Genomic DNA, 26890 nt, shown 5'->3' on the forward strand with positions numbered 1-26890 from the left:
ACATAACCCTAATCCGAGGTCCAATCGTAACCCTAACCGGATCTCTAACCCTAGCCCTCAACATAACCCTAATCCTAGGTCCAATCGTAACCCTAACCGGATCTCTAACCCTAGCCCTCAACATAACCCTAACCCTAGGTCCAATCGTAACCCGAAACGGATCTGTAACCATAGCCATCAACATAACCCTTCCCCTAGGTCCAATCATAAAGCAAACCATCGATCTAAACCTAGCCCTAAACATAACCCTAACCCTAGGTCCAATCGTAACCCTAACCGGATCTCTAACCCTAGCCCTCAACATAACCCTAACCCTAGGTCCAATCGTAACCCTAACTGGATCTCTAACCCTAGCCCTCAACATAACCCAAAGCCTAGGTCCAATCGTAACCCTAACCGGACCTCTAACCCTAGCCCTCAACATAACCCTAACCCTAGGTCCAATCGTAACCCTAACCGGATCTCTAACCCTGGCCCTCAACATAACCCTAACCCTAGGTCCAATCGTAACCCTAACCGGATCTCTAACCCTAGCCCTCAACATAACACTAACCCTAGGTCCAATCGTAACCCTAAACGGATCTCTAACCCTAGCCCTCACCATAACCCTAACCCTAGGTCCAATCGTAACCCTAACCGGATATCTAACCCTAGCCCTCAAAATAATCCTAACCCTAGGTCCAATCGTAACCCTAACCGGATCTCTAACCCTAGCCCTCATCATAACCCTAACCCTAGGTCCAATCGTAACCCTAAACGGATCTCTAACCCTAGCCCTCAACATAACCCTAACCCTAGGTCCAATCGTAACCCTAACCGGATCTCTAAACCTAGCCCTCAACATAACCCTAATCCTAGGTCCAATCGTAACCCTAACCGGATCTCTAAACCTGGCCCTCAACATAACCCTAACCCTAGGTCCAATCGTAACCCTAACCGGATCTCTAACCCAAGCCCTCAACATAACCCTAACCCTAGGTCCAATCGTAAACCTAAATGGATCTCTAACCATAGCCCTCAACATAACCCTACCCCTAGGTCTGATCATAAACCAAGCCATCTATCTAAACCTAGCCCTCAACATAACCCTAACCCTAGGTCCAATAGTAACCCTAACCGGATCTCTAACCCTAGCCCTCAACATAACCCTAACCCTAGGTCCAATCGTAACCCTAACCGGATCTCTAACCCTAGCCCTCAACATAACCCTAACCCTAGGTCCAATCGTAACCCTAACCGGATCTCTAACCCTAGCCCTCAACATAACACTAACCCTAGGTCCAATCGTAACCCTAACCGGATCTCTATCCCTAGCCCTCAACATAACCCTAACCCTAGGTCCAATCGTAACCCTAACCGGATCTCTAACCCTATCCCTCAACATTACCCTAACCCTAGGTCCAATCGTAACCCTAACCGGATCTCTAACCCTAGCCCTCAACATAACCCTAACCCTAGGTCCAATCGTAACCCTAAACGGATCTCTAACCATAGCCCTCAACAAAACCCTACCCCTAGGTCCGATCATAAACCAAGCCATCTATCTAAACCTAGCCCTCAACATAACCGTAACCCTGGGTCCAATCGAAAACCTAACCGGATCTCTAACCATAGCCCTCAACGTAACCCGAACCCTAGGTCCAATCGTAACCCTAACCGGATCTCTAACCCTAGCCCTCAACATAACCCTAACCCTAGGTCCAATCGTAATCCTATACGGATCTCTAACCATAGCCCTCAACATAACCCTACCCCTAGGTCCAATCATAAACCAAGCCATCTATCTAAACCTAACCCTCAACATAACCCTAACCCTAGGTCCAATCGTAACCCTAACCGGATCTCTAATCCTAGCCCTCAACATAACCGTAACTCTAGGTCCAATCGTAACCCTAACCGGATCTCTAACCCTAGCCCTCAACATAATCCAAACCCTAGGTCCAGTCGAAACCCTTACCGGATCTCTAACACTTGCCCTAACATAACCCTAACCCTAGGTCCAATCGTACCCCTAACCGTATCGCTAACCCTAGCCATCAACATAACCCTAACCCTAGGTCCAATCGTAACCCTAACCGGATCTCTAAACCTAGCCCTCAACATAACCCTAACCCTAGGTCCAATCGTAACCCTAACCGGATCTCTAACCGTAGCCCTCAACATAACCCTAACCCTAGGTACAATCGTAAGCATAACCGGATCTCTAACCCTAGCCCTCAACATAACCCTAACCCTAGGTCCAATCGTAAGCATAACCAGATCTCTAACCCTAGCCCTCAACATAACCCTAACCCTAGGTCCAATCGTAACCCTAACCGGATCTCTAACAGTAGCCCTCAACATAACCCTAACCCTAGGTCCAATCGTAACCCTAACCAGATCTCTAACCTTAGCCCTCAACATAACCCTAACCCTAGGTCCAATCGTAAGCATAACCGGATCTCTAACCCTAGCACTCAACATAACCCTAACACTAGGTCCAATCGTAACCCTAACCGGATCTCCAACCCTAGCCCTCAACATAACCCTAACCCTAGGTCCAATCATAACCCTAACCGGATCTCTAACCCTAGCCCTCAACATAACCCTAACCCTAGGTCCAATCGTAGCCCTAACCGTATCTCTAACCCTAGCCCTCAACATAACCCTAACCCTAGGTCCAATCGTAACCCTAACCGGATCTCTAACCCTAGCCCTCAACATAACCCTAACCCTAGGTCCAATCGTAACCCTAACCGGATCGCTAACCCTATCCCTCAACATCACCCTAACCCTAGGTCCAATCGAAACCCTAACCGGATCTCTAACCCTAGCCCACAACATAACCCTAATCCTAGGTCCAATCGTAACCCTAACCGGATCTCTAACCCTAGCCCTCAACATAACCCTAACCCTAGGTCCAATCGTAACCCTAACCGGATCTCTAACCCTCGCCCTCAACATAAGCCTAACACTAGGTCCAATCGTAACCCTAACCGGATCTCTAAACCTAGCCCTCAACATAACCCTAACCCTAGGTCCAATCGGAAGCATAACCGGATCTCTAACCCTAGCCCTCAACATAACCCTAAACCTAGGTCCAATCGTAACCCTAACCGGATCTCTAACCCTAGCCCTCAACATAACCCTAACCCTAGGTCCAATCGTAACCCTAAACGGATCTCTAACCCTGGCCCTCAACATAGCCCTAACCCTAGGTCCAATCGAAAGCATAAACGGATCTCTAACCCTAGCCCTCAACATAACCCTAACCCTAGGTCCAATCGTAACCCTAACCGGATCTCTAACCCTAGCCCTCAACATAACCCTAACCCTAGGTCCAATCGTAACCCTAACCGGATCTCTAACCCTAGCCCTCAACATAACCCTAAACCTAGGTCCAATCGTAAGCATAACCGGATCTCTAACCCTAGCCCTCAACATAACCCTAACCCTAGGTCCAATCGTAACCCTAACCGGATCTCTAACCCTAGCCCTCAACATAACCCTAACCCTAGGGCCAATCGTAACCCTAACCGGATCTCTAACCCTAGCCCTCAACATAACCCTAACCCTAGGTCCAAGCGTAACCCTAACCGGATCTCTAACCCTAGCCCTCAACATAACCCTAACCCTAGGTCCAATCGTAAGCATAACCGGATCTCTAACCCTAGCCCTCAACATAACCCTAACCCAAGTCCAACCTTAACCCTAACCGGATCTCTAACCCTAGCCCTCAACATAACCCTAACCCTAGGTCCAATCGTAACCCTAACCGGATCTCTAACCCTAGCCCTCAACATAACCCTAACCCTGGGTCCAATCGTAACCCTAACCGGATCTCTAACCCTAGCCCTCAACATAACCCTAACCCTGGGTCCAATGGTAAACCTAACCGGATCTCTAACCCTAGCCCTCAACATAACCCTAACCCTAGGTCCAATCGTAACCCTAACCGGATCTCCAACCTTAGCCCTCAACATAACCCTAACCCTAGGTCCAATCGTAACCCTAACCGGATCTCTAACCCTAGCCTTCAACATAACCCTAACCCTAGGTCCAATCGTAAGTATAACCGGATCTCTAACCCGAGCCCTCAACATAACCCTAACCCTAGGTCCAATCGTAACCTTAACCGGATCTTTAACCCTAGCCCTCAACATAACCCTAACCTTAGGTCCAATCGTAACCCTAACCGGATCTCTAACCCTAGCCCTCAACATAACCCTAACCCTAGGTCCAATCGTAACCCTAACCGTATCTCTAACCCTAGCCCTTAACATAACCCTAACCCTAGGTCCAATCGTAACCCTAACCGGATCTCTAACCCCAGCCCTCAACATAACCCTAACCCTAGGTCCAATTGTAACCCTATCCGGATCTCTAACCCTAGCCCTCAACATAACCCTAACCCTAGGTCCAATCGTAACCCTAACCGGATCTCTAACCCTAGCCCTCAACATAACCCTTATCCTAGGTCCAATCGTAACCCTAACCGGATCTCTAACCCTAGCCCTCAACATAACCCTTACCCTAGGTCCAATCGTAACCCTAACCGGATCTCTAACCCTAGCCCTCGACATAACTATACCCTAGGTCCAATCGTAAGCATAACCGGATCTCTAACCCAAGTCCTCAACATAACCCTAACCCTAGGTCCAACCGTAACCCTAACCGGATCTCTAACCCTAGCCCTCAACTTAACCCTAACCCTAGGTCCAATCGTAAGCATAACCGGATCTCTAACCCTAGCCCTCAACATAACCCTAACCCTAGGTCCAATCGTAACCCTAACCGGATCGCTAACTCTAGCCCTCAACATAACCCTAACCCTAGGTCCAATCGTAAGCATAACCGGATCTCTAACCCTAGCCCTCAACATAACCCTAACCCTAGGTCCAATCGTAACCCTAACAGGATCTCTAAACCTAGCCCTCAACATAACCCTAACCCTAGGTCCAATCGTAACCCTAACCGGATCTCTAACCCTAGCCTCAACATAACCCTAACCCTAGGTCCAATCGTAAGCATAACCAGATCTCTAACCCTAGCCCTCAACATAACCCTAACCCTAGGTCCAATCGTAACCCTAACCGGATCTCTAACAGTAGCCCTCAACATAACCCTAACCCTAGGTCCAATCGTAACCCTAACCAGATCTCTAACCCTAGCCCTCAACATAACCCTAACCCTAGGTCCAATCGTAAGTATAACCGGATCTTTAACCCGAGCCATCAACAAAACCCTAACCCTAGGTCCAATCGTAACCTTAACCGGATCTCTAACCCTAGCCCTCAACATAACCCTAACCTTAGGTCCAATCGTAACCCTAACCGGATCTCTAACCCTAGCCCTCAAAATAACCCTAACCCTAGGTCCAATCGTAACCCTAACCGGATCTCTAACCCTAGCCCTTAACATAACCCTAACCCTAGGTCCAATCGTAACCCTAACCGGATCTCTAACCCTAGCCCTCAACATAACCCTAACCCTAGGTCCAATCGTAACCCTATCCGGATCTCTAACCCTAGCCCTCAACATAACCCTAACCCTAGGTCCAATCGTAACCCTAACCGGATCTCTAACCCTAGCCCTCAACATAACCCTTATCCTAGGTCCAATCGTAACCCTAACCGGATCTCTAACCCTAGCCCTCAACATAACCCTAACCCTAGGTCCAATCGTAACCCTAACCGGATCTCTAACCCTAGCCCTCAACATAACCCTAACCGTAGGTCCAATCGTAACCCTAACCGGATCTCTAACACTAGCCCTCAACATAACCCTAACCCTAGGTCCAATCGTAACCCTAAACGGATCTCTAACCCTGGCCCTCAACATAAGCCTAACCCTAGGTCCAATCATAAGCATAAACGGATCTCTAACCCTAGCCCTCAACATAACCCTAACCCTAGGTCCAATCGTAACCCTAACCGGATCTCTAACCCTAGCCCTCAACATAACCCTAACCGTAGGTCCAATCGTAACCCTAACCGGATCTCTAACCCTAGCCCTCAACATAACCCTAAACCTAGGTCCAATCGTAAGCATAACCGGATCTCTAACCCTAGCCCTCAACATAACCCTAACCCTAGGTCCAATCGTAACCCTAACCGGATCTCTAACCCTAGCCCTCAACATAACCCTAACCCTAGGTCCAATCGTAACCCCAACCAGATCTCTAACCCTAGCCCTCAACATAACCCTAACCCTAGGTCCAATCGTAACCCTAACCGGATCTCTAACCCTAGCCCTCAACATAACCCTAACCCTAGGTCCAATCGTAAGCATAACCGGATCTCTAACCCTAGCCCCCAACATAACCCTAACCCTAGGTCCAATCGTAACCCTAACCGGATCTCTAACCCTAGCCCCCAACATAACCCTAACCCTAGGTCCAATCGTAACCCTAACCGGATCTCTAACCCTAGCCCTCAACATAAGCCTAACCCTAGGTCCAATCGTAACCCTAACCGCATCTCTAACCCTAGCCCTCAACATAACCCTAACCCTAGGTCCAATCGTAACCGTAACCGGATCTCTAACCCTAGCCCTCAACATAACCCTAACCCCAGGTCCAATGGTAACCCTAACCGGATCTCTAACCCTAGCCCTCAACATAACCCTAACCCTAGGTCCAATCGTAACCGTAACCGGATCTCTAACCCTAGCCCTCAACATAACCCTAACCCTAGGTCCAATCGTACCCCAACCAGATCGCTAACACTGGCCCTCAACATAACCCTAACCCTAGGTCCAATCGTACCCCTAACCGTATCGCTAACCCTAGCCATCAACATAACCCTAACCCTAGGTCCAATCGTAACCCTAACCGGATCTCTAACCCTAGCCCTCAACATAACCCTAACCCTAGGTCCAATCGTAACCCTAACAGTCTCTCTAACCATAGCCCTCAACATAAACCTAACACTAGGTCCAATCATAACCCTAACCGGATCTCTAAACCTAGCCCTCAACATAACCCTAACCCTAGGTCCAATCGTAACCCTAACCGGATCTCTAACCGTAGCCCTCAACATAACCCTAACCCTAGGTCCAATCGTAAGCATAACCGGATCTCTAACCCTAGCCCTCAACATAACCCTAACCCTAGGTCCAATCGTAAGCATAACCAGATCTCTAACCCTAGCCCTCAACATAACCCTAACCCTAGGTCCAATCGTAACCCTAACCGGATCTCTAACAGTAGCCCTCAACATAACCCTAACCCTAGGTCCAATCGTAACCCTAACCAGATCTCTAACCTTAGCCCTCAACATAACCCTAACCCTAGGTCCAATCGTAAGCATAACCGGATCTCTAACCCTAGCACTCAACATATCCCTAACACTAGGTCCAATCGTAACCCTAACCGGATCTCCAACCCTAGCCCTCAACATAACCCTAACCCTAGGTCCAGTCGAAACCCTAACCGTATCTCTAACCCTAGCCCTCAACATAACCCTAACCCTAGGTCCAATCGTAACCCTAACCGTATCTCTAACCCTAGCCCTCAACATAACCCTAACCCTAGGTCCAATCGTAACCCTAACCGGATCTCTAACCCTAGCCCTCAACATAACCCTAACCCTAGGTCCAATCGTAACCCTAACCGGATCTCTAACCCTAGCCCTCAACATAACCCTAACCCTAGGTCCAATCGTAACCCTAACAGTCTCTCTAACCATAGCCCTCAACATAACCCTAACCCTAGGTCCAATCGTAACCCTAACAGTCTCTCTAACCATAGCCCTCAACATAAACCTAACACTAGGTCCAATCATAACCCTAACCGGATCTCTAACCCTAGCCCTCAACATAACCCTAACCCTAGGTCCAATCGTACCCCAACCAGATCGCTAACACTGGCCCTCAACATAACCCTAACCCTAGGTCCAATCGTACCCCTAACCGTATCGCTAACCCTAGCCCTCAACATAACCCTAACCCTAGGTCCAATCGTAACCCTAACCGGATCTCTAACCCTAGCCCTCAACATAACCCTAACCCTAGGTCCAATCGTAACCCTAACAGTCTCTCTAACCATAGCCCTCAACATAAACCTAACACTAGGTCCAATCATAACCCTAACCGGATCTCTAAACCTAGCCCTCAACATAACCCTAACCCTAGGTCCAATCGTAACCCTAACCGGATCTCTAACCGTAGCCCTCAACATAACCCTAACCCTAGGTCCAATCGTAAGCATAACCGGATCTCTAACCCTAGCCCTCAACATAACCCTAACCCTAGGTCCAATCGTAAGCATAACCAGATCTCTAACCCTAGCCCTCAACATAACCCTAACCCTAGGTCCAATCGTAACCCTAACCGGATATCTAACAGTAGCCCTCAACATAACCCTAACCCTAGGTCCAATCGTAACCCTAACCAGATCTCTAACCTTAGCCCTCAACATAACCCTAACCCTAGGTCCAATCGTAAGCATAACCGGATCTCTAACCCTAGCACTCAACATAACCCTAACACTAGGTCCAATCGTAACCCTAACCGGATCTCCAACCCTAGCCCTCAACATAACCCTAACCCTAGGTCCAATCATAACCCTAACCGGATCTCTAACCCTAGCCCTCAACATAACCCTAACCCTAGGTCCAATCGTAGCCCTAACCGTATCTCTAACCCTAGCCCTCAACATAACCCTAACCCTAGGTCCAATCGTAACCCTAACCGGATCTCTAACCCTAGCCCTCAACATAACCCTAACCCTAGGTCCAATCGTAACCCTAACCGGATCGCTAACCCTATCCCTCAACATCACCCTAACCCTAGGTCCAATCGAAACCCTAACCGGATCTCTAACCCTAGCCCACAACATAACCCTAACCCTAGGTCCAATCGTAACCCTAACCGGATCTCTAACCCTAGCCCTCAACATAACCCTAACCCTAGGTCCAATCGTAACCCTAACCGGATCTCTAACCCTCGCCCTCAACATAAGCCTAACACTAGGTCCAATCGTAACCCTAACCGGATCTCTAAACCTAGCCCTCAACATAACCCTAACCCTAGGTCCAATCGGAAGCATAACCGGATCTCTAACCCTAGCCCTCAACATAACCCTAACCCTAGGTCCAATCGTAGCCCTAACCGTATCTCTAACCCTAGCCCTCAACATAACCCTAACCCTAGGTCCAATCGTAACCCTAACCGGATCTCTAACCCTAGCCCTCAACATAACCCTAACCCTGGGTCCAATCGTAACCCTAACCGGATCTCTAACCCTAGCCCTCAACATAACCCTAACCCTGGGTCCAATGGTAAACCTAACCGGATCTCTAACCCTAGCCCTCAACATAACCCTAACCCTAGGTCCAATCGTAACCCTAACCGGATCTCCAACCTTAGCCCTCAACATAACCCTAACCCTAGGTCCAATCGTAACCCTAACCGGATCTCTAACCCTAGCCTTCAACATAACCCTAACCCTAGGTCCAATCGTAAGTATAACCGGATCTCTAACCCGAGCCCTCAACATAACCCTAACCCTAGGTCCAATCGTAACCTTAACCGGATCTCTAACCCTAGCCCTCAACATAACCCTAACCTTAGGTCCAATCGTAACCCTAACCGGATCTCTAACCCTAGCCCTCAACATAACCCTAACCCTAGGTCCAATCGTAACCCTAACCGTATCTCTAACCCTAGCCCTTAACATAACCCTAACCCTAGGTCCAATCGTAACCCTAACCGGATCTCTAACCCCAGCCCTCAACATAACCCTAACCCTAGGTCCAATTGTAACCCTATCCGGATCTCTAACCCTAGCCCTCAACATAACCCTAACCCTAGGTCCAATCGTAACCCTAACCGGATCTCTAACCCTAGCCCTCAACATAACCCTTATCCTAGGTCCAATCGTAACCCTAACCGGATCTCTAACCCTAGCCCTCAACATAACGCTTACCCTAGGTCCAATCGTAACCCTAACCGGATCTCTAACCCTAGCCCTCGACATAACTATACCCTAGGTCCAATCGTAAGCATAACCGGATCTCTAACCCAAGTCCTCAACATAACCCTAACCCTAGGTCCAACCGTAACCCTAACCGGATCTCTAACCCTAGCCCTCAACTTAACCCTAACCCTAGGTCCAATCGTAAGCATAACCGGATCTCTAACCCTAGCCCTCAACATAACCCTAACCCTAGGTCCAATCGTAACCCTAACCGGATCGCTAACTCTAGCCCTCAACATAACCCTAACCCTAGGTCCAATCGTAAGCATAACCGGATCTCTAACCCTAGCCCTCAACATAACCCTAACCCTAGGTCCAATCGTAACCCTAACAGGATCTCTAAACCTAGCCCTCAACATAACCCTAACCCTAGGTCCAATCGTAACCCTAACCGGATCTCTAACCCTAGCCTCAACATAACCCTAACCCTAGGTCCAATCGTAAGCATAACCAGATCTCTAACCCTAGCCCTCAACATAACCCTAACCCTAGGTCCAATCGTAACCCTAACCGGATCTCTAACAGTAGCCCTCAACATAACCCTAACCCTAGGTCCAATCGTAACCCTAACCAGATCTCTAACCCTAGCCCTCAACATAACCCTAACCCTAGGTCCAATCGTAAGTATAACCGGATCTTTAACCCGAGCCATCAACATAACCCTAACCCTAGGTCCAATCGTAACCTTAACCGGATCTCTAACCCTAGCCCTCAACATAACCCTAACCTTAGGTCCAATCGTAACCCTAACCGGATCTCTAACCCTAGCCCTCAAAATAACCCTAACCCTAGGTCCAATCGTAACCCTAACCGGATCTCTAACCCTAGCCCTTAACATAACCCTAACCCTAGGTCCAATCGTAACCCTAACCGGATCTCTAACCCTAGCCCTCAACATAACCCTAACCCTAGGTCCAATCGTAACCCTATCCGGATCTCTAACCCTAGCCCTCAACATAACCCTAACCCTAGGTCCAATCGTAACCCTAACCGGATCTCTAACCCTAGCCCTCAACATAACCCTTATCCTAGGTCCAATCGTAACCCTAACCGGATCTCTAACCCTAGCCCTCAACATAACCCTAACCCTAGGTCCAATCGTAACCCTAACCGGATCTCTAACCCTAGCCCTCAACATAACCCTAACCGTAGGTCCAATCGTAACCCTAACCGGATCTCTAACACTAGCCCTCAACATAACCCTAACCCTAGGTCCAATCGTAACCCTAAACGGATCTCTAACCCTGGCCCTCAACATAAGCCTAACCCTAGGTCCAATCATAAGCATAAACGGATCTCTAACCCTAGCCCTCAACATAACCCTAACCCTAGGTCCAATCGTAACCCTAACCGGATCTCTAACCCTAGCCCTCAACATAACCCTAACCGTAGGTCCAATCGTAACCCTAACCGGATCTCTAACCCTAGCCCTCAACATAACCCTAAACCTAGGTCCAATCGTAAGCATAACCGGATCTCTAACCCTAGCCCTCAACATAACCCTAACCCTAGGTCCAATCGTAACCCTAACCGGATCTCTAACCCTAGCCCTCAACATAACCCTAACCCTAGGTCCAATCGTAACCCCAACCAGATCTCTAACCCGAGCCCTCAACATAACCCTAACCCTAGGTCCAATCGTAACCCTAACCGGATCTCTAACCCTAGCCCTCAACATAACCCTAACCCTAGGTCCAATCGTAAGCATAACCGGATCTCTAACCCTAGCCCCCAACATAACCCTAACCCTAGGTCCAATCGTAACCCTAACCGGATCTCTAACCCTAGCCCCCAACATAACCCTAACCCTAGGTCCAATCGTAACCCTAACCGGATCTCTAACCCTAGCCCTCAACATAAGCCTAACCCTAGGTCCAATCGTAACCCTAACCGCATCTCTAACCCTAGCCCTCAACATAACCCTAACCCTAGGTCCAATCGTAACCGTAACCGGATCTCTAACCCTAGCCCTCAACATAACCCTAACCCCAGGTCCAATCGTAACCCTAACCGGATCTCTAACCCTAGCCCTCAACATAACCCTAACCCTAGGTCCAATCGTAACCGTAACCGGATCTCTAACCCTAGCCCTCAACATAACCCTAACCCTAGGTCCAATCGTACCCCAACCAGATCGCTAACACTGGCCCTCAACATAACCCTAACCCTAGGTCCAATCGTACCCCTAACCGTATCGCTAACCCTAGCCATCAACATAACCCTAACCCTAGGTCCAATCGTAACCCTAACCGGATCTCTAACCCTAGCCCTCAACATAACCCTAACCCTAGGTCCAATCGTAACCCTAACAGTCTCTCTAACCATAGCCCTCAACATAAACCTAACACTAGGTCCAATCATAACCCTAACCGGATCTCTAAACCTAGCCCTCAACATAACCCTAACCCTAGGTCCAATCGTAACCCTAACCGGATCTCTAACCGTAGCCCTCAACATAACCCTAACCCTAGGTCCAATCGTAAGCATAACCGGATCTCTAACCCTAGCCCTCAACATAACCCTAACCCTAGGTCCAATCGTAAGCATAACCAGATCTCTAACCCTAGCCCTCAACATAACCCTAACCCTAGGTCCAATCGTAACCCTAACCGGATCTCTAACAGTAGCCCTCAACATAACCCTAACCCTAGGTCCAATCGTAACCCTAACCAGATCTCTAACCTTAGCCCTCAACATAACCCTAACCCTAGGTCCAATCGTAAGCATAACCGGATCTCTAACCCTAGCACTCAACATATCCCTAACACTAGGTCCAATCGTAACCCTAACCGGATCTCCAACCCTAGCCCTCAACATAACCCTAACCCTAGGTCCAGTCGAAACCCTAACCGTATCTCTAACCCTAGCCCTCAACATAACCCTAACCCTAGGTCCAATCGTAACCCTAACCGTATCTCTAACCCTAGCCCTCAACATAACCCTAACCCTAGGTCCAATCGTAACCCTAACCGGATCTCTAACCCTAGCCCTCAACATAACCCTAACCCTAGGTCCAATCGTAACCCTAACCGGATCTCTAACCCTAGCCCTCAACATAACCCTAACCCTAGGTCCAATCGTAACCCTAACAGTCTCTCTAACCATAGCCCTCAACATAACCCTAACCCTAGGTCCAATCGTAACCCTAACAGTCTCTCTAACCATAGCCCTCAACATAAACCTAACACTAGGTCCAATCATAACCCTAACCGGATCTCTAACCCTAGCCCTCAACATAACCCTAACCCTAGGTCCAATCGTACCCCAACCAGATCGCTAACACTGGCCCTCAACATAACCCTAACCCTAGGTCCAATCGTACCCCTAACCGTATCGCTAACCCTAGCCCTCAACATAACCCTAACCCTAGGTCCAATCGTAACCCTAACCGGATCTCTAACCCTAGCCCTCAACATAACCCTAACCCTAGGTCCAATCGTAACCCTAACAGTCTCTCTAACCATAGCCCTCAACATAAACCTAACACTAGGTCCAATCATAACCCTAACCGGATCTCTAAACCTAGCCCTCAACATAACCCTAACCCTAGGTCCAATCGTAACCCTAACCGGATCTCTAACCGTAGCCCTCAACATAACCCTAACCCTAGGTCCAATCGTAAGCATAACCGGATCTCTAACCCTAGCCCTCAACATAACCCTAACCCTAGGTCCAATCGTAAGCATAACCAGATCTCTAACCCTAGCCCTCAACATAACCCTAACCCTAGGTCCAATCGTAACCCTAACCGGATATCTAACAGTAGCCCTCAACATAACCCTAACCCTAGGTCCAATCGTAACCCTAACCAGATCTCTAACCTTAGCCCTCAACATAACCCTAACCCTAGGTCCAATCGTAAGCATAACCGGATCTCTAACCCTAGCACTCAACATAACCCTAACACTAGGTCCAATCGTAACCCTAACCGGATCTCCAACCCTAGCCCTCAACATAACCCTAACCCTAGGTCCAATCATAACCCTAACCGGATCTCTAACCCTAGCCCTCAACATAACCCTAACCCTAGGTCCAATCGTAGCCCTAACCGTATCTCTAACCCTAGCCCTCAACATAACCCTAACCCTAGGTCCAATCGTAACCCTAACCGGATCTCTAACCCTAGCCCTCAACATAACCCTAACCCTAGGTCCAATCGTAACCCTAACCGGATCGCTAACCCTATCCCTCAACATCACCCTAACCCTAGGTCCAATCGAAACCCTAACCGGATCTCTAACCCTAGCCCACAACATAACCCTAACCCTAGGTCCAATCGTAACCCTAACCGGATCTCTAACCCTAGCCCTCAACATAACCCTAACCCTAGGTCCAATCGTAACCCTAACCGGATCTCTAACCCTCGCCCTCAACATAAGCCTAACACTAGGTCCAATCGTAACCCTAACCGGATCTCTAAACCTAGCCCTCAACATAACCCTAACCCTAGGTCCAATCGGAGGCATAACCGGATCTCTAACCCTAGCCCTCAACATAACCCTAAACCTAGGTCCAATCGTAACCCTAACCGGATCTCTAACCCTAGCCCTCAACATAACCCTAACCCTGGGTCCAATCGTAACCCTAAACGGATCTCTAACCCTGGCCCTCAACATAGCCCTAACCCTAGGTCCAATCGAAAGCATAAACGGATCTCTAACCCTAGCCCTCAACATAACCCTAACCCTAGGTCCAATCGTAACCCTAACCGGATCTCTAACCCTAGCCCTCAACATAACCCTAACCCTAGGTCCAATCGTAACCCTAACCGGATCTCTAACCCTAGCCCTCAACATAACCCTAAACCTAGGTCCAATCGTAAGCATAACCGGATCTCTAACCCTAGCCCTCAACATAACCCTAACCCTAGGTCCAATCGTAACCCTAACCGGATCTCTAACCCTAGCCCTCAACATAACCCTAACCCTAGGTCCAATCGTAACCCTAACCGGATCTCTAACCCTAGCCCTCAACATAACCCTAACCCAAGTCCAACCTTAACCCTAACCGGATCTCTAACCCTAGCCCTCAACATAACCCTAACCCTAGGTCCAATCGTAACCCTAACCGGATCTCTAACCCTAGCCCTCAACATAACCCTAACCCTGGGTCCAATCGTAACCCTAACCGGATCTCTAACCCTAGCCCTCAACATAACCCTAACCCTGGGTCCAATGGTAAACCTAACCGGATCTCTAACCCTAGCCCTCAACATAACCCTAACCCTAGGTCCAATCGTAACCCTAACCGGATCTCCAACCTTAGCCCTCAACATAACCCTAACCCTAGGTCCAATCGTAACCCTAACCGGATCTCTAACCCTAGCCTTCAACATAACCCTAACCCTAGGTCCAATCGTAAGTATAACCGGATCTCTAACCCGAGCCCTCAACATAACCCTAACCCTAGGTCCAATCGTAACCTTAACCGGATCTCTAACCCTAGCCCTCAACATAACCCTAACCTTAGGTCCAATCGTATCCCTAACCGGATCTCTAACCCTAGCCCTCAACATAACCCTAACCCTAGGTCCAATCGTAACCCTAACCGTATCTCTAACCCTAGCCCTTAACATAACCCTAACCCTAGGTCCAATCGTAACCCTAACCGGATCTCTAACCCCAGCCCTCAACATAACCCTAACCCTAGGTCCAATCGTAACCCTATCCGGATCTCTAACCCTAGCCCTCAACATAACCCTAACCCTAGGTCCAATCGTAACCCTAACCGGATCTCTAACCCTAGCCCTCAACATAACCCTTATCCTAGGTCCAATCGTAACCCTAACCGGATCTCTAACCCTAGCCCTCAACATAACCCTTACCCTAGGTCCAATCGTAACCCTAACCGGATCTCTAACCCTAGCCCTCGACATAACTATACCCTAGGTCCAATCGTAAGCATAACCGGATCTCTAACCCAAGTCCTCAACATAACCCTAACCCTAGGTCCAACCGTAACCCTAACCGGATCTCTAACCCTAGCCCTCAACTTAACCCTAACCCTAGGTCCAATCGTAAGCATAACCGGATCTCTAACCCTAGCCCTCAACATAACCCTAACCCTAGGTCCAATCGTAACCCTAACCGGATCGCTAACTCTAGCCCTCAACATAACCCTAACCCTAGGTCCAATCGTAAGCATAACCGGATCTCTAACCCTAGCCCTCAACATAACCCTAACCCTAGGTCCAATCGTAACCCTAACAGGATCTCTAAACCTAGCCCTCAACATAACCCTAACCCTAGGTCCAATCGTAACCCTAACCGGATCTCTAACCCTAGTCCTCAACATAACCCTAACCCTAGGTCCAATCGTAAGCATAACCAGATCTCTAACCCTAGCCCTCAACATAACCCTAACCCTAGGTCCAATCGTAACCCTAACCGGATCTCTAACAGTAGCCCTCAACATAACCCTAACCCTAGGTCCAATCGTAACCCTAACCAGATCTCTAACCCTAGCCCTCAACATAACCCTAACCCTAGGTCCAATCGTAAGTATAACCGGATCTCTAACCCGAGCCCTCAACATAACCCTAACCCTAGGTCCAATCGTAACCTTAACCGGATCTCTAACCCTAGCCCTCAACATAACCCTAACCTTAGGTCCAATCGTAACCCTAACCGGATCTCTAACCCTAGCCCTCAAAATAACCCTAACCCTAGGTCCAATCGTAACCCTAACCGGATCTCTAACCCTAGCCCTTAACATAACCCTAACCCTAGGTCCAATCGTAACCCTAACCGGATCTCTAACCCTAGCCCTCAACATAACCCTAACCCTAGGTCCAATCGTAACCCTATCCGGATCTCTAACCCTAGCCCTCAACATAACCCTAACCCTAGGTCCAATCGTAACCCTAACCGGATCTCTAACCCTAGCCCTCAACATAACCCTTATCCTAGGTCCAATCGTAACCCTAACCGGATCTCTAACCCTAGCCCTCAACATAACCCTAACCCTAGGTCCAATCGTAACCCTAACCGGATCTCTAACCCTAGCCCTCAACATAACCCTAACCGTAGGTCCAATCGTAACCCTAACCGGATCTCTAAAACTAGCCCTCAACATAACCCTAACCCTAGGTCCAATCGTAACCCTAAACGGATCTCTAACCCTGGCCCTCAACATAAGCCTAACCCTAGGTCCAATCATAAGCATAAACGGATCTCTAACCCTAGCCCTCAACATAACCCTAACCCTAGGTCCAATCGTAACCCTAACCGGATCTCTAACCCTAGCCCTCAACATAACCCTAACCGTAGGTCCAATCGTAACCCTAACCGGATCTCTAACCCTAGCCCTCAACATAACCCTAAACCTAGGTCCAATCGTAAGCATAACCGGATCTCTAACCCTAGCCCTCAACATAACCCTAACCCTAGGTCCAATCGTAACCCTAACCGGATCTCTAACCCTAGCCCTCAACATAACCCTAACCCTAGGTCCAATCGTAACCCCAACCAGATCTCTAACCCTAGCCCTCAACATAACCCTAACCCTAGGTCCAATCGTAACCCTAACCGGATCTCTAACCCTAGCCCTCAACATAACCCTAACCCTAGGTCCAATCGTAAGCATAACCGGATCTCTAACCCTAGCCCCCAACATAACCCTAACCCTAGGTCCAATCGTAACCCTAACCGGATCTCTAACCCTAGCCCCCAACATAACCCTAACCCTAGGTCCAATCGTAACCCTAACCGGATCTCTAACCCTAGCCCTCAACATAAGCCTAACCCTAGGTCCAATCGTAACCCTAACCGGATCTCTAACCCTAGCCCTCAACATAACCCTAACCCTAGGTCCAATCGTAACCGTAACCGGATCTCTAACCCTAGCCCTCAACATAACCCTAACCCCAGGTCCAATCGTAACCCTAACCGGATCTCTAACCCTAGCCCTCAACATAACCCTAACCCTAGGTCCAATCGTAACCGTAACCGGATCTCTAACCCTAGCCCTCAACATAACCCTAACCCTAGGTCCAATCGTACCCCAACCAGATCGCTAACACTGGCCCTCAACATAACCCTAACCCTAGGTCCAATCGTACCCCTAACCGTATCGCTAACCCGAGCCATCAACATAACCCTAACCCTAGGTCCAATCGTAACCCTAACCGGATCTCTAACCCTAGCCCTCAACATAACCCTAACCCTAGGTCCAATCGTAACCCTAACAGTCTCTCTAACCATAGCCCTCAACATAAACCTAACACTAGGTCCAATCATAACCCTAACCGGATCTCTAAACCTAGCCCTCAACATAACCCTAACCCTAGGTCCAATCGTAACCCTAACCGGATCTCTAACCGTAGCCCTCAACATAACCCTAACCCTAGGTCCAATCGTAAGCATAACCGGATCTCTAACCCTAGCCCTCAACATAACCCTAACCCTAGGTCCAATCGTAAGCATAACCAGATCTCTAACCCTAGCCCTCAACATAACCCTAACCCTAGGTCCAATCGTAACCCTAACCGGATCTCTAACAGTAGCCCTCAACATAACCCTAACCCTAGGTCCAATCGTAACCCTAACCAGATCTCTAACCTTAGCCCTCAACATAACCCTAACCCTAGGTCCAATCGTAAGCATAACCGGATCTCTAACCCTAGCACTCAACATAACCCTAACACTAGGTCCAATCGTAACCCTAACCGGATCTCCAACCCTAGCCCTCAACATAACCCTAACCCTAGGTCCAATCATAACCCTAACCGGATCTCTAACCCTAGCCCTCAACATAACCCTAACCCTAGGTCCAATCGTAACCCTAACCGTATCTCTAACCCTAGCCCTCAACATAACCCTAACCCTAGGTCCAATCGTAACCCTAACCGGATCTCTAACCCTAGCCCTCAACATAACCCTAACCCTAGGTCCAATCGTAACCCTAACCGGATCGCTAACCCTATCCCTCAACATCACCCTAACCCTAGGTCCAATCGAAACCCTAACCGGATCTCTAACCCTAGCCCACAACATAACCCTAACCCTAGGTCCAATCGTAACCCTAACCGGATCTCTAACCCTAGCCCTCAACATAACCCTAACCCTAGGTCCAATCGTAACCCTAACCGGATCTCTAACCCTCGCCCTCAACATAAGCCTAACACTAGGTCCAATCGTAACCCTAACCGGATCTCTAAACCTAGCCCTCAACATAACCCTAACCCTAGGTCCAATCGGAAGCATAACCGGATCTCTAACCCTAGCCCTCAACATAACCCTAAACCTAGGTCCAATCGTAACCCTAACCGGATCTCTAACCCTAGCCCTCAACATAACCCTAACCCTAGGTCCAATCGTAACCCTAAACGGATCTCTAACCCTGGCCCTCAACATAGACCTAAGCCTAGGTCCAATCGAAAGCATAAACGGATCTCTAACCCTAGCCCTCAACATAACCCTAACCCTAGGTCCAATCGTAACCCTAACCGGATCTCTAACCCTAGCCCTCAACATAACCCTAACCCTAGGTCCAATCGTAACCCTAACCGGATCTCTAACCCTAGCCCTCAACATAACCCTAAACCTAGGTCCAATCGTAAGCATAACCGGATCTCTAACCCTAGCCCTCAACATAACCCTAACCCTAGGTCCAATCGTAACCCTAACCGGATCTCTAACCCTAGCCCTCAACATAACCCTAACCCTAGGTCCAATCGTAACCCTAACCGGATCTCTAACCCTAGCCCTCAACATAACCCTAACCCTAGGTCCAAGCGTAACCCTAACCGGATCTCTAACCCTAGCCCTCAACATAACCCTAACCCTAGGTCCAATCGTAAGCATAACCGGATCTCTAACCCTAGCCCTCAACATAACCCTAACCCAAGTCCAACCTTAACCCTAACCGGATCTCTAACCCTAGCCCTCAACATAACCCTAACCCTAGGTCCAATCGTAACCCTAACCGGATCTCTAACCCTAGCCCTCAACATAACCCTAACCCTGGGTCCAATCGTAACCCTAACCGGATCTCTAACCCTAGCCCTCAACATAACCCTAACCCTGGGTCCAATGGTAAACCTAACCGGATCTCTAACCCTAGCCCTCAACATAACCCTAACCCTAGGTCCAATCGTAACCCTAACCGGATCTCCAACCTTAGCCCTCAACATAACCCTAACCCTAGGTCCAATCGTAACCCTAACCGGATCTCTAACCCTAGCCTTCAACATAACCCTAACCCTAGGTCCAATCGTAAGTATAACCGGATCTCTAACCCGAGCCCTCAACATAACCCTAACCCTAGGTCCAATCGTAACCTTAACCGGATCTCTAACCCTAGCCCTCAACATAACCCTAACCTTAGGTCCAATCGTAACCCTAACCGGATCTCTAACCCTAGCCCTCAACATAACCCTAACCCTAGGTCCAATCGTAACCCTAACCATATCTCTAACCCTAGCCCTTAACATAACCCTAACCCTAGGTCCAATCGTAACCCTAACCGGATCTCTAACCCTAGCCCTCAACATAACCCTAACCCTAGGTCCAATCGTAACCCTATCCGGATCTCTAACCCTAGCCCTCAACATAACCCTAACCCTAGGTCCAATCGTAACCCTAACCGGATCTCTAACCCTAGCCCTCAACATAACCCTTATCCTAGGTCCAATCGTAACCCTAACCGGATCTCTAACCCTAGCCCTCAACATAACCCTTACCCTAGGTCCAATCGTAACCCTAACCGGATCTCTAACCCTAGCCCTCGACATAACTATACCCTAGGTCCAATCGTAAGCATAACCGGATCTCTAACCCAAGTCCTCAACATAACCCTAACCCTAGGTCCAACCGTAACCCTAACCGGATCTCTAACCCTAGCCCTCAACTTAACCCTAACCCTAGGTCCAATCGTAAGCATAACCGGATCTCTAACCCTAGCCCTCAACATAACCCTAACCCTAGGTCCAATCGTAACCCTAACCGGATCGCTAACTCTAGCCCTCAACATAACCCTAACCCTAGGTCCAATCGTAAGCATAACCGGATCTCTAACCCTAGCCCTCAACATAACCCTAACCCTAGGTCCAATCGTAACCCTAACCGGATCGCTAACCCTATCCCTCAACATCACCCTAACCCTAGGTCCAATCGAAACCCTAACCGGATCTCTAACCCTAGCCCACAACATAACCCTAACCCTAGGTCCAATCGTAACCCTAACCGGATCGCTAACCCTATCCCTCAACATCACCCTAACCCTAGGTCCAATCGAAACCCTAACCGGATCTCTAACCCTAGCCCTCAACATAACCCTAACCCTAGGTCCAATCGTAACCCTAACCGGATCGCTAACCCTATCCCTCAACATCACCCTAACCCTAGGTCCAATCGAAACCCTAACCGGATCTCTAACCCTAGCCCACAACATAACCCTAACCCTAGGTCCAATCGTAACCCTAACCGGATCGCTAACCCTATCCCTCAACATCACCCTAACCCTAGGTCCAATCGAAACCCTAACCGGATCTCTAACCCTAGCCCTCAACATAACCCTAACCCTAGGTCCAATCGTAACCCTAACCGGATCTCTAACCCTCGCCCTCAACATAAGCCTAACACTAGGTCCAATCGTAACCCTAACCGGATCTCTAAACCTAGCCCTCAACATAACCCTAACCCTAGGTCCAATCGGAAGCATAACCGGATCTCTAACCCTAGCCCTCAACATAACCCTAAACCTAGGTCCAATCGTACCCTAACCGGATCTCTAACCCTAGCCCTCAACATAACCCTAACCCTAGGTCCAATCGTAACCCTAAACGGATCTCTAACCCTGGCCCTCAACATAACCCTAACCCTAGGTCCAATCGTAACCCTAACCGGATCTCTAACCCTAGCCCTCAACATAACCCTAACCCTAGGTCCAATCGTAACCCTAACCGGATCTCTAACCCTAGCCCTCAACATAACCCTAAACCTAGGTCCAATCGTAAGCATAACCGGGTCTCTAACCCTAGCCCTCAACATAACCCTAACCCTAGGTCCAATCGTAACCCTAACCGGATCTCTAACCCTAGCCCTCAACATAACCCTAACCCTAGGTCCAATCGTAACACTAACCGGATCTCTAACCCTAGCCCTCAACATAACCCTAACCCTAGGTCCAAGCGTAACCCTAACCGGATCTCTAACCCTAGCCCTCAACATAACCCTAACCCTAGGTCCAATCGTAACCCTAACCGGATCTCTAACCATAACCCTCAACATAACCCTAACCTAGGTCCAATAGTAAGCATAACCGGATTTCTAACGCTAGCCCTCAACATAACCCTAACCCTAGGTCCAATCGTAACCCTAAACGGATCTCTAACCCTAGCCCTCAACATAACCCTAACCCTAGGTCCAATCGTAACCCTAACCGGATCTCTAACACTAGCCCTCAACATAACCCTAACCCTAGGTCCAATCGTAACCGTAACCGGATCTCTAACCCTAGCCCTCAACATAACCCTAACCCTATGTCCAATCGTAACCCTAACCGGATCTCTAACCCTAGCCCTCAACATAACCCTAACCCTAGGTCCAATCGTAACCCTAACCGGATCTCTAACCCTAGCCCTCAACATAACCCTAACCCTAGGTCCAATCGTAACCCTAACCGGATCTCTAACCCTAGCCCTCAACATAACCCTAACCCTAGGTCCAATCGTAACCCTAACCGGATCTCTAACCCTAGCCCTCAACATAAACCTAACCCTAGGTCCAATCGTAACCCTAACCGGATCTCTAAACCTAGCCCTCAACATAACCCTAACCCTAGGTCCAATCATAAGCATAACCGGATCTCTAACCCTAGCCCTCAACATAACCCTAACCCTAGGTCCAATCGTAACCCTAACCGGATCTCTAACCCTAGCCCTCAACATAACCCTAACCCTAGGTCCAATCATAAGCATAACCGGATCTCTAACCCGAGCCCTCAACATAACCCTAACCCTAGGTCCAATCGTAACCCTAACCGGATCTCTAACCCTAGCCCTCAACATAACCCTAACCCTAGGTACAATCGTAACCCTAACCGGATCTCTAACCCTAACCCTCAACATAACCCTAACCCTAGGTCCAATCGTAAGCATAACCGGATCTCTAACCCTAGCCCTCAACATAACCTTAACCCTAGGTCCAATCGTAACCCTAACCGGATCTCTAACCCTAGCCCTCAACATAACCCTAACCCTAGGTCCAATCGTAACCCTAACCGGATCTCTAACCCTAGCCCTCAACATAAACCTAACCCTAGGTCCAATCGTAACCCTAACCGGATCTCTAAACCTAGCCCTCAACATAACCCTAACCCTAGGTCCAATCATAAGCATAACCGGATCTCTAACCCTAGCCCTCAACATAACCCTAACCCTAGGTCCAATCGTAACCCTAACCGGATCTCTAACCCTAGCCCTCAACATAACCCTAACCCTAGGTCCAATCATAAGCATAACCGGATCTCTAACCCGAGCCCTCAACATAACCCTAACCCTAGGTCCAATCGTAACCCTAACCGGATCTCTAACCCTAGCCCTCAACATAACCCTAACCCTAGGTACAATCGTAACCCTAACCGGATCTCTAACCCTAACCCTCAACATAACCCTAACCCTAGGTCCAATCGTAAGCATAACCGGATCTCTAACCCTAGCCCTCAACATAACCTTAACCCTAGGTCCAATCGTAACCCTAACCGGATCTCTAACCCTAGCCCTCAACATAACCCTAACCCTAGGTCCAATCGTAACCCTAACCGGATCTCTAACCCTAGCCCTCAACATAACCCTAACCCTACGTCCAATCGTAACCCTAACCGGATCTCTAACCCTAGCCCTCAACATAACCTTAACCCTAGGTCCAATCGTAACCCTAACCGGATCTCTAACCCTAGCCCTCAACATAACCCTAACCCTAGGTCCAATCGTAACCCTAACCGGATCTCTAACCCTAGCCCTCAACATAACCCTAACCCTAGGTACAATCGTAACCCTAACCGGATCTCTAACCCTAACCCTCAACATAACCCTAACCCTAGGTCCAATCGTAAGCATAACCGGATCTCTAACCCTAGCCCTCAACATAACCTTAACCCTAGGTCCAATCGTAACCCTAACCGGATCTCTAACCCTAGCCCTCAACATAACCCTAACCCTAGGTCCAATCGTAACCCTAAACGGATCTCTAACCCTAGCCCTCAACATAACCCAAACCCTAGGTCCAATCGTAACCCTAACCGGATCTCTAACCCTAGCCCTCAACATAACCCTAACCCTAGGTCCAATCGTAACCCTAACCGGATCTCTAACCCTAGCCTTCAACATAACCCTAACCCTAGGTCCAATTGTAAGCATAACCGGATCTCTAACCCTAGCCCTCAACATAACCCTAACCCTAGGTCCAATCGTAACCCTAACCGGATCTCTAACCCTAGCCCTCAACATAACCCTAACCCTAGGTCCAATCGTAACCCTAACCGGATCTCTAACCCTAGCCCTCAACATAACCCTAACCCTAGGTCCAATCGTAACCCTAACCGGATCTCTAACCCTAGCCCTCAACATAACCCTAACCCTACGTCCAATCGTAACCCTAACCGGATCTCTAACCCTAGCCCTCAACATAACCCTAACCCTAGGTCCAATCGTAACCCTAACCGGATCTCTAACCCTAGCCCTCAACATAACCCTAACCCTACGTCCAATCGTAACCCTAACCGGATCTCTAACCCTAGCCCTCAACATAACCTTAACCCTAGGTCCAATCGTAACCCTAACCGGATCTCTAACCCTAGCCCTCAACATAACCCTAACCCTAGGTCCAATCGTAACCCTAAACGGATCTCTAACCCTAGCCCTCAACATAACCCTAACCCTAGGTCCAATCGGAACCCTAACCGGATCTCTAACCCTAGCCCTCAACATAACCCTAACCCTAGGTCCAATCAAAACCCTAACTGGATCTCTAACCCTAGCCCTCAATATAACCCTAACCCTAGGTCCAATCGGAACCCTAACCAGATCTCTAACCCTAGCCCTCAACATAACCCTAACCCTAGGTCCAATCAAAACCCTAACTGGATCTCTAACCCTAGCCCTCAATATAACCCTAACCCTAGGTCCAATCAAAACCCTAACCGGATCTCTAACCCTAGCCCTCAATATAACCCTAACCCTAGGTCCAATCGGAACCCTAACCGGATCTCTAACCCTAGCCCTCAGTATAACCCTAACCCTAGGTCCAATCGGAACCCTAACCGGATTTCTAACCCTAGCCCTCAAACTGACCCTAACCCTAGGTCCAATCGCAACCCTAACCGGATCTCTAACCCTAGCCCTCAACATAACCCTAACCCTAGGTTCAATCGTATCCCTAACCGGATCTCTAACGCTAGCCCTCAACATAACCCTAACCCTAGGTACAATCGGAACCCTAACCGGATCTGTATACCTAGCCCTCAACATAACCCTAACCCTAGGTCCAATCGGAACAGTAACCGGATCTCTAACCCTAGCCCTCAACATAACCCTAACCCTAGGTCCAATCGGAACAGTAACCGGATCTCTAACCCTAGCCCTCAACATAACCCTAACCCTAGGTCCAATCAAAACCCTAACTGGATCTCTAAACCTAGCCCTCAATATAACCCTAACGCTAGGTCCAATCGGAACCCTAACCGGATCTGTATACCTAGCCCTCAACATAACCCTAACTCTAGGTCCAATCGGAACCCTAACCGGATCTGTATACCTAGCCCTCAACATAACCCTAAACCTAGGTCCACTCGGAACCCTAAACGGATATCTAACCCTAGCCCTCAACATAACCCTAACCCTAGGTACAATCGGACCCCTAACAGGAACTCTACCCCTCGCCCTCTACATAACCCTAACCCTAGGTCCAATCGGAACCCTAACCGGATCTCTAACCCTAGCCCTCAACATAACCCTAACCCTAGGTCCAATCGGAACCCTAACCGGATCTCTAACCCTAGCCCTCAACGTAACCCTAACCCTAGGTCCAATCGGAACAGTAAACGGATATCTAACCCTAGCCCTCAACATAACCCGAACCCTTGGTCCAATCTGAAACCTAACCGGATCTCTAAACCTCGCCCTTAACATAACCCTAATCCTAGGTCCAATCGGAACCCTAGCCGGTCTCTACCCCTCGCCCTCAACATAACCCTAACCCTAGGTCCAATCGGAACCCTAACCGGATATCTAACCCTAGCCTTCTACATAACCCTAACCCTAGTTCCAATGGGAACCCTAACAGGATCTCTAACCCAGCCCGCAACATAACCCTAACCCTAGGTCCGATCGGAACCCTAACCGGATATCTAACCCTAGCCCTCTACATAACCCTAACCCTAGGTCCAATCGGAACCCTAACCGGATCTGTGTACCTAGACTTCAACATAACCCTAACCCTAGGTCCAATCGGAACCCTAACCGGATCTGTATACCTAGCCCTCAACATAACCCTAACCCTAGGTCCAATCGGAACCCTAACAGGATCTCTACCCCTCGCCCTCAACCTAGCCCTAACCCTAGGTCCAATCGCAACCCAAACCGGATCTCTAACCCTAGCCCTCAACATAACCCTAACCCTAGGTTCAATCGTACCCCTAACCGGATCTCTAACGCTAGCCCTCAACATAACCCTAACCCTAGGTCCAATCGGAACCCTAACCGGATCTGTATACCTAGCTCTCAACATAACCCTAACCCTAGGTCCAATCGGAACCCTAACCGGATCTCTAACCCTAGCCCACAACATAACCCTAACCCTAGGTCCAATCGGAACCCTAACCGGATCTGTGTACCTGGCCCTCAACATAACCCTAACCCTAGGTCCAATCGGAACCCCAACCGGATCTCTAACCCTAGCCCTCAACATAACCCTAACCCTAGGTCCAATCGGA

Source organism: Miniopterus natalensis, chromosome 12 (assembly GCF_054644295.1).
Source record: "Miniopterus natalensis isolate mMinNat1 chromosome 12, mMinNat1.hap1, whole genome shotgun sequence".
In the NCBI taxonomy this organism is placed as follows: Eukaryota; Metazoa; Chordata; class Mammalia; order Chiroptera; family Miniopteridae; genus Miniopterus; species Miniopterus natalensis.